Source organism: Heptranchias perlo, chromosome 32 (genome assembly GCF_035084215.1).
Source record: "Heptranchias perlo isolate sHepPer1 chromosome 32, sHepPer1.hap1, whole genome shotgun sequence".
In the NCBI taxonomy this organism is placed as follows: domain Eukaryota; kingdom Metazoa; phylum Chordata; class Chondrichthyes; order Hexanchiformes; family Hexanchidae; genus Heptranchias; species Heptranchias perlo.
In genome coordinates this window covers 6108259-6118219 of record NC_090356.1, presented here as the reverse complement: position 1 = coordinate 6118219, position 9961 = coordinate 6108259, and the positions used below count along the sequence as shown (strand labels likewise).

The following is a 9961-nucleotide window of genomic DNA, read 5'->3' as shown; positions in this document are numbered from 1 at the left end:
AACTCGGTAAGCACAGCGTCGTCACAGACAAAACTTCCCCTAATTTGATGCTAACCGGAAAGCTCACTCAAGACAAGGCATCAGAATGACTGGAACGAGAGAAGGACATTCCACACTGGTGCAGTACAGCAGCTGTTAAAGAGCTACAGTTAAAGAAAGAAAGATTTGCATTTCTACAGCGCCTTTCACAACCTCAGGACGTCCCAAAGCGCTTTACAGCCAATGAAGTACTTTTAGCAGTGTAGTCACTGTTGTAATGTAGGAAACACAGCAGGTTGCACACAGCCAGGTCCCACAAACGGCAATTTGATAATGACCAGATAATCTGTTTTAGTGATGTTGGTTGAGGGATAAATATTGGCCCAGGACACCGGGGAGAACTCCCCTGCTCTTCTTCAAATAGCATCATTGGATCTTTTACAGTCACCCGAGAGGGCAGACAGGGTTTTGATTTAACGTCTCATCTGAAAGACAGCACCTCCAACCGTGCAGCACTCCCTCGGTACTACATTGGAGTGTCAGCCTGGATTATGTGCCCTAGTCTCTGGAGTAGGACTTAAACCCACAACCTTCTAGACTCAAAGGTGAGAGTGCTCCCACTGAGCCACAGCTGATACCTAAGATGCACTGTTGGTGATAGCAGTGATCTCGTACTCGCAGCGTGGGTCAGAGAATGGGCTACAACACTGCAGCCCGCCTCTCTAGCTGGACCCCCTGCTGGGATGGGGAGGGAGGGGGGGGACACAGAGTTCTGTCTTGTGTAAAGGGAGCTCTGTACCTAACTCATGCTGTAAAACTGACCTGAGAGTACTCCTGAAAAGGACTCCACTTTCACAATGGGTGTAAAAACGCAAGCACAACATTTTCCAAATGTTACTCCCCCTGTGTGCACCACAGAGTCAAAATAAAGCAGTAAAGGTCTGGAAACAATAACATTGTTTGAATATTTTGCTAAACAGCAAAGAAATCCAATCTGCTGTATCCGATAAAGCCACAGGCTGTGGGCCCTGTGTGTCAGAAATCGCAGGTTTGGTGATACCTGGTCCCAGCCTGTGGAGATTATGCAACCTGTTAATGACTAAAAGGTCTCGCTCGCAGTTGTTCTCTTGTCTTTGCCACTCTGTGTATCTTGTGCTCTCTTATTCTCGGGCTGTGTCTCTGCCTCTCACAGTTTCTCTGTGGTTTTCTCTTTCAATCAATTTGTCTGTCTCTGCTATTGTCTCAATTTCTCTGCTCGTTTCTCTTTGTTTTTCTCTCCCTCTCTAATGCTGTCTCACAGTCTCTCCCTCTCTAATGCTGTCTCACAGTCTATCCCTCTCTAATGCTGTCTCACAGTCTCTCCCTCTCTAATGCTGTCTCACAGTCTCTCCCTCTCTAATGCTGTCTCACAGTCTCTCCCTCTCTGAGGCTGCCTCACAGTCTCTCCCTCTCTAATGCTGTCTCACAGTCTCTCCCTCTCCAATGCTGTCTCACAGTCTCTCCCTCTCTGAGGCTGCCTCACAGTCTCTCCCTCTCTAATGCTGTCTCACAGTCTCTCCTTCTCTAATGCTGTCTCACAGTCTCTCCCTCTCCAATGCTGTCTCACAGTCTCTCCCTCTCTAATGCTGTCTCACAGTCTCTCCTTCTCTAATGCTGTCTCACAGTCTCTCCCTCTCTAATGCTGTCTCACAGTCTCTCCCTCTCTAATGCCGTCTCACAGTCTCTCCCTCTCTAATGCTGTCTCACAGTCTCTCCGTCTGTAATGCTGTCTCACAGTCTCTCCCTCTCTAATGCTGTCTCACAGTCTCTCCCTCTCTGAGGCTGCCTCACAGTCTCTCCCTCTCTAATGCTGTCTCACAGTCTCTCCCTCTCTGAGGCTGCCTCACAGTCTCTCCCTCTCTAATGCTGCCTCACAGTCTCTCCCTCTCTAATGCTGTCTCACAGTCTCTCCCTCTCCAATGCTGTCTCACAGTCTCCCTCTCCAATGCTGTCTCACAGTCTCTCCCTCTCTAATGCTGTCTCACAGTCTCTCCCTCTCTAATGCTGTCTCACAGTCTCTCCCTCTCTAATGCTGTCTCACAGTCTCTCCCTCTCTAATGCTGTCTCACAGTCTCTCCCTCTCTAATGCTGCCTCACAGTCTCTCCCTCTCTAATGCTGTCTCACAGTCTCTCCCTCTCCAATGCTGTCTCACAGTCTCTCCCTCTCTAATGCTGTCTCACAGTCTCTCCCTCTCTAATGCCATCTCACAGTCTCTCCCTCTCTAATGCTGTCTCACAGTCTCTCCGTCTGTAATGCTGTCTCACAGTCTCTCCCTCTCTAATGCTGTCTCACAGTCTCTCCCTCTCTAATGCTGTCTCACAGTCTCTCCCTCTCTAATGCTGTCTCACAGTCTCTCCCTCTCTAATGCTGTGTCACAGTCTCTCCGTCTGTAATGCTGTCTCACAGTCTCTCCGTCTGTAATGCTGTCTCACAGTCTCTCCCTCTCTAATGCTGTCTCACAGTCTCTCCCTCTCTAATGCTGTCTCACAGTCTCTCCCTCTCTAATGCTGTCTCATAGTCTCTCCCTCTCTGGTTGTCTCTTGCAGTCTCTCCCTCTCTGGTAGTCCTCACAGTCTCACTCTGTCTTTCTGTCTCTGTCTCTCCGATTGTCCCTCGCAGTTTCTCTCTGTCGCTGTCTCTCTCTATGTTTCTCTCTATCGTCATCTCTCTCAGTGTCTGTGTCTTTGTCGCTCAGTCAGTCAGAGTCAATCTGTCTCTCCCTCCCTCATAATTTTTCATCTTTCCCTCCTGTATCTCTACACAGGTCATTTTTTTTCTGAAAGAACAAATGTTTCCACACACGTGCAGTTATATTCATTTAACAAGGATTAACACCATAACCGGCTGTGATAAAATTCCACTGTGAACACAGCAATGCTATTACACATTCCAAAACACACAGGGACCGTAACCAGAAAAGCAAGGAGCAGCCTTAAAGGGACCTCTCGATCTTTGAATAGTTTACAGCCTGAAAAGGACCCATTAAAACTGGAAATGTTACAGCCTTAAAGGGGATTCTTAAAGCTGAACATTTCATTTGTCCGTATTTTGCTCAATTAATTCCACCCCCAAGGATAAAGTGCCGACCCTTGCCCACGAAGCCAGACTGCACGATCCAGCAGCCCAGTCTGTCATTCAACAACTAGATCAGTGCGGGTGGGCTCGACATTAGAACAGCTCAAAGCTGCCGTGCGGGACTCAGAAATCAGCTGTCACATGAATACCCAGGGAGGGGAGGGAGCTTCATTCACGCAGAAGTCAGTCGCAGACAAGGAAACTGCATTCCACACCTGCAGCCAGCTCTGATTTCCCTCCTGTTATGTATTAATAGATAAATCTCGGGCTAGGTCACACCCAGGCACTGAGCCAGCCCAGCAGAAGGCGAACGGTGTGTCTTTATTTCATTTGACCAACGTGAAAATATCCCCAACTTCAGTGGTCCTTCAGAGGCTGGAAGGCGCAGTTTTGACTGAATCAAGTGAATTGGGTTTATTCGGCGCCATCGTTTTAAAATTGTTGTGTCCCAGGTTTTCAAAGAGGCAAACGGGAAAGAAAAGGGGGACATCACAAACGCTGCAAGTCTGCAGTAAATAGATCAGCACCGGGAAGAGGAAGGAGGATGGTTTGGCTCTGAAACATTCACACCAGCAAACCCATCAAACACAGACCCGCAAACACAGACCAGCAAACCCATCAAACACAGACCATCCAACACAGACCAGCAAACACAGTCCAGCAAACCCATCAAACACAGACCATCCAACACAGACCAGCAAACCCATCAAACACAGACCCGCAAACACAGACCAGCAAACCCATCAAACACAGACCATCCAACACAGACCAGCAAACCCATCCAACACAGACCCGCAAACACAGACCAGCAAACCCATCAAACACAGACCAGCAAACCCATCAAACACAGACCAGCAAACCCATCAAACACAGACCAGCAAACACAGACCAGCAAATCCATCAAACGCAGACCAGCAAATCCATCAAACGCAGACCAGCAAACCCATCAAACACAGACCAGCAAACCCATCAAACACAGACCAGCAAACCCATCAAACACAGACCAGCAAACCCATCAAACACAGACCAGCAAACCCACCAAACACAGACCAGCAAACCCATCAAACACAGACCAGCAAACCCACCAAACACAAACCAGCAAACCCATCAAACACAGACCAGCAAACCCACCAAACACAGACCAGCAAACACAGACCAGCAAACCCATCAAACACAGACCAGCAAACACAGATCAGCAAACCCATCCAACACAGACCAGCAAACACAGACCAGCAAACCCATGAAACCAAGACCAGCAAACACAGACCAGCAAACCCATCAAACACAGACCCGCAAACACAGACCAGCAAACCCATCAAACACAGACCATCCAACACAGACCAGCAAACACAGTCCAGCAAACCCATCAAACACAGACCATCCAACACAGACCAGCAAACCCATCAAACACAGACCCGCAAACACAGACCAGCAAACCCATCAAACACAGACCATCCAACACAGACCAGCAAACCCATCCAACACAGACCCGCAAACACAGACCAGCAAACCCATCAAACACAGACCAGCAAACCCATCAAACACAGACCAGCAAACCCATCAAACACAGACCAGCAAACACAGACCAGCAAATCCATCAAACGCAGACCAGCAAATCCATCAAACGCAGACCAGCAAACCCATCAAACACAGACCAGCAAACCCATCAAACACAGACCAGCAAACCCATCAAACACAGACCAGCAAACCCATCAAACACAGACCAGCAAACCCACCAAACACAGACCAGCAAACCCATCAAACACAGACCAGCAAACCCACCAAACACAGACCAGCAAACACAGACCAGCAAACCCATCAAACACAGACCAGCAAACACAGATCAGCAAACCCATCCAACACAGACCAGCAAACACAGACCAGCAAACCCATGAAACCAAGACCAGCAAACACAGACCAGCAAACCCATCAAACACAGACCCGCAAACACAGACCAGCAAACCCATCAAACACAGACCAGCAAACCCATCAAACACAGACCAGCAAATCCATCAAACACAGACCAGCAAACCCATCAAACACAGACCAGCAAATCCATCAAACACAGACCAGCAAATCCATCAAACACAGACCAGCAAACCCATCAAACACAGACCAGCAAACCCACCAAACACAGACCAGCAAACCCATCAAACACAGACCAGCAAACCCATCAAACACAGACCAGCAAACCCACCAAACACAGACCAGCAAACCCATCAAACACAGACCAGCAAACCCATCAAACACAGACCAGCAAACCCACCAAACACAGACCAGCAAACCCACCAAACACAGACCAGCAAACCCATCAAACACAGACTCGCAAACCCATCAAACACAGGCCAGCAAAGCCAATGCCCCCAATGGACAGGGTGGCCCTCTGAAAATGTGAATAAGTCAAGCTATAAATTGCAGTTTGGATCAGTGAGTAGCACTCTCCCCTCCAAGTCAGAAGGTTGGATGTTCCTCGCTACAGATTTAAGCAATAATCTAGGCTGACTCTTCAGTGAAGCACTGAAGGAGTGCTGCATTGTCGAGGATGCCTGCCTTGGTGGGTATGGGGGCCTTGGTGTAAAACCCATCTAACACCAGCAAACCCATCAAACGCAGACAAGCAAACCCATCAAACGCAGACCACCAAACACAGACCAGCAAACCCATCAAACACAGACCACCAAACACAGAACAACAAACCCATCAAACACAGACCACCAAACACAGACCAGCAAACCCATCAAACACAGAACAGCAAACCCATCAAACACAGACCACCAAACACAGACCACCAAACACAGAACAACAAACCCATCAAACACAGACCAGCAAACCCATCAAACACAGAACACAGCAAACCCACACCAGCAAACCCATCAAACACAGACCACCAAACACACACCAGCGCACCCATCTTCCCCAGATTTTAATTTTCTTTCATTCTAAATTCCTACTGCCCCCCCCCCCACCTCATTATCTCCCCCATTTTCCTGATGGCGGTGATGTGATGTTAGCTGAGGGGCAGGTCAATGAGCCCCAGCTGATCTTTGGTACCGTGAACAAATGGCCATGTTCCTATACAAGGCTCGATAGTGTGCGTTAGCGGGCCATCCAGCATTGACGGAGCCAGGTGGCACACCCGAGCTCTTCGTTCTCATCTGGTGTCATGTGATAGCGATCAGGAGGATGAACCCCACCCGATTCTGACCTCAGATGTAGCCTTGCCCGAGGTCAACTAACTCCATTGATCCAAACTGGGACCTCCTGCTCTGAGTGATTCAGGATCACCCTGCGTGGTGCAGGTCCCAGGGGAGCGATTCCTTCTGCTCCTTATTATTTAGTGGAGGAGGAGGTTGTCAGCCAGGAGTCTGACACAGGATGAACCCTATTGCCACATCTTCTAACCAAACTACTGAAAAATCCACACAGGGAGAGTTTCTGTTTGTCCCATATGGAGTGCACACACTCTTCCCTGAGGGATACACTCCACTTACCTAAATCCAGACAGCAAAGGCACAGGTCGGTGGAGTGCAAGGTATAAGGGGTGCACCGAATACGCACAGAGGTACTGCTGGAGTTTAACCAGCTAGACTGCACAGCTTAGCAGCACAGAGCCTTGCTAGACTTTCCACTGCTTGCGGTGGTTTGTACAACAATCTGGCAACTTTCATGGTCATTTCCTGGTGCTCGTCCACAGATTAATTTAGTTCAATTTCACAACTTGCCACGAGTGGGATTTGAACTCCTGACCTGTATCATTCCCACCAGCACACCCTCAGTGCCGCACTGACTAGTCAGTCTAGATTATTGTTTAAATCTGTAGCGAGGAACATCCAACCTTCTGACTCGGAGGGGAGAGTGCTACTCACTGAGCCAAACTGAAATTTATAGCTTGACTTATTCACATTTTCAGAGGGCCACCCTGCCCATTGGGGGCATTGGCTTTGCAGGGTTAGTTGGAACCAAGTGAGAAGAATCCCACTCCCCAGTGACAGGTCTATCCGCACCCCCCAACCCGGTACCAATAGTGTGTGTCTGGTCAATCGTCAATTGGGTACTGCCACCCACCTGGCTCAGGCATTGGGTTACTGAGGGTCGACATGGAGGGTCAACATGGCTCTGTGTCACCTTAGAGCTACTTTGACCCCAAAGTGACCCCCACCCCCCTTCTCCCCTTCACTCCCCTCCCCCACCTCAAGGTGGGTACACACTAGTGGGTCATTCTTGTTTTGTTAAAGCCCGGCAGCAGTTAAGAGCAGAGGGAGGGGGAGCGGGAGGTGACAAAGGTTATTGCATCACACAGACCTCGTCACGAAAACAGGTAATACCAGCATCAAAGTAACAAAGACATGGGATTAAGGACCGGGTTGGCTTTAACCCATCTGTAGGATCAGGCCCTTTGATGTGATCGCTTTGACTTTTAAAATGTAATTGTTGTCAAATTACAGAGGAGATGTCCAGCTGCGTCCATGTTCCCTGCACTACCCCCCTTCAATTGTCCCTTTGCACACAGGGATCAATTGCTTGCAAGCCAGAAATTCCTGCCGGCAACCATTTCCCCTGTCTGATGGCCTCGCTGAGATGTTACAGACCAAAAAAGTCCCAGGTTCGATCCCTGGTCTGTGCTGAGTTAGCTTCTCCCAGCCCACGTGGCAGTAGGGGTGCTACTGTAGGGATGAATTTCCCCCTCCCTCGCCCAGGTGCTGTAGCGTTCGTGCTCAGCACAGGCTGGGGCTGGAGGGGGGGGTGAATTTGGGGCCCCGCTGGTCTGCATGGCTCAGTACCATACCGGGTGGAGTTACACACTGAGCTTTCGAGGGAGCCAATGTCCATCTCAGTGACTACATTGACAGCTGGAATCCGGGTAACTGGGGACAGTTCACACTGTCTCCATCGCACTGCGTTCTTTCACCACAGGACCTGAAACGTTAACTCTGTTTCTCTCTCCACACATGCTGCTGAGTGTTTCCAGCATTTTTTGTTTTTACTTCCGATTCATAACTCAGGTATCAAAATAAAACACAAGATCATAGGAACATAGGAGCAGGAGGAGGCCATTCAGCCCCTCGAGCCTGGTCTGCCATTTAATCAGATCATGGCTGATCTGCTCCTCAACTCCATTTTCCCACCTTAGATCCACATCCCTTGACACCCTTACCTAATAAAAATCTATCGCTCTCAGTCTTGAAAGCTCTAATTGACCCAGCATCCACAGCCATGTGGGGGAGAGAGTTCCAGATTTCCACTATCCTTTGTGTGAAAAAGTGCTTCCTGAGGGGATGGAGGAGGCAGATTCAATCGTGGCTATCAAAAGGGAATTGGATGGGTACTTGAAGGAAAAAAAATTGCAGCGCTACAGGGAACGGGCGGGGGAGTGGGACTAGCTGGATTGCACTTGCAGAGAGCCAGTATGGGCGCGATGGGCCGAATTGTCTCCTTCTGTGCTGTAACCATTCTATGATTCTATGATTTCACTCCTGAATGGCCTAGCTCTAATTTGAAGATTGAGCCCCCTTGTTTTGGATTCCCCCACCAGAGAAAATGGTTTCTCTGTATCTACTCTATCAAATCATTTTAACATTTTAAACACCTCAACCTTCTATACTCAAGGGAATACAAGCCAAGTTTATGCAACCTGTCCTCATAAATTAAACCTTTAAGCTCCAGTACCATTTTGGTAAATCTGCGCTGTATCCACTCCAAGGCCAATATATCCTTCCTGAGGTGCGGAACTGAACAGATCCAGCTGGTGTGGAGCATCGTGGGATCGTAATCGGAGAAGGGCGTAGTCAGTGGGAAGAGCAGGACACTGTCTCTTTAAATTATCTCTAAATAAACCTAGATTGGTGGCCAATGATTCACACAGCAGGAATGGGAGGTAGCAGGCTCCTAACCAACGTGACAAAAGGCAGTTCTTTAAAGGGTGCGAACTCTAACCTACCCTGTCAAAAAGGGGATCCTAGAGCATTAAGGATGCAATTTTCTATAAGCTCCCTGCATGCTGGTATCTGTAGTATTTTTAGGCTGGGCTCAGGAGGAGTTTGGTCGACCATTCTGGCCAAATCCCTGCTAATGAAGGAAGGAGTGAATGAAAAGCCAGGCAGCTCCTACCCACTCAGGCCTTTGCTAGATCCGCAGCTTATGTTCTGAATTAGTCCTCAGTGAGGCAGGGATGTACTAACAGCGGCAGGGTTAAGCCGGGCTCACTTTCCATTTAGCACCAGACCATGTACGTAGAAAACCTGGTGTGAAAAATAAATCAGAACGCTGAGTAAATTGGATTTCACTTACAAAGCACTGTTCTTAAAAGGCCAGAGTTAGATTACTGTGCTCAGTCTTGGGGTCCACGCTTTAGGAAAGATGTCAAGGCCATGGAGAGGGTGCCGAAGAGATTTGCTAAGATGATACCAGGGACAAGAGGCTTTAGTTATGAAGAGAGATGAGAGAAACTGTGGCTCTTTTCGTTAGAACAAAGAAGGTTAAAAGGAGATCAGATAGAGGTGTTCAAAACTACGAAGGGTTCTGATCAGGAAATCAAGAAAAATTACTTCGACTGGTGCCAAGAGAGAGGTTAGGAGAATTTTTTTTTTATACAATAATAGAAAGACTTGCATTTATATAGTGCCTTTCACAACCTCAGGACGTCCCAAAGTGCTTCACAGCCAACAAAGTACTTTTGAAGTGTAGTCACTGTTGTAGTGTAAGGAACGCGGCAGCGAATGAAGATGGTAAATCCGACAGTGCAGCGCTCCCTCAGCACCGCACTGGAGGGCCAGCCTGGATTAGGTGCTCAAGTCTCTTGAACCCACCGCCTTCTGACTCAGAGGCGAGGGTGGTACCACTAAGCCAAGGAATGTCCCACCAGAAACA

General features: G+C 48.6%; 1 protein-coding gene across 1 annotated transcript in view; it reads right to left on the bottom strand.

Moving 5' to 3' along the window:
- LOC137300960 (multiple epidermal growth factor-like domains protein 6) overlaps window positions 1-9961 on the bottom strand; it is a 292410-nt gene that overhangs the window by 122619 nt on the left and 159830 nt on the right. The gene's annotated exons all lie outside the window — the stretch shown is intronic.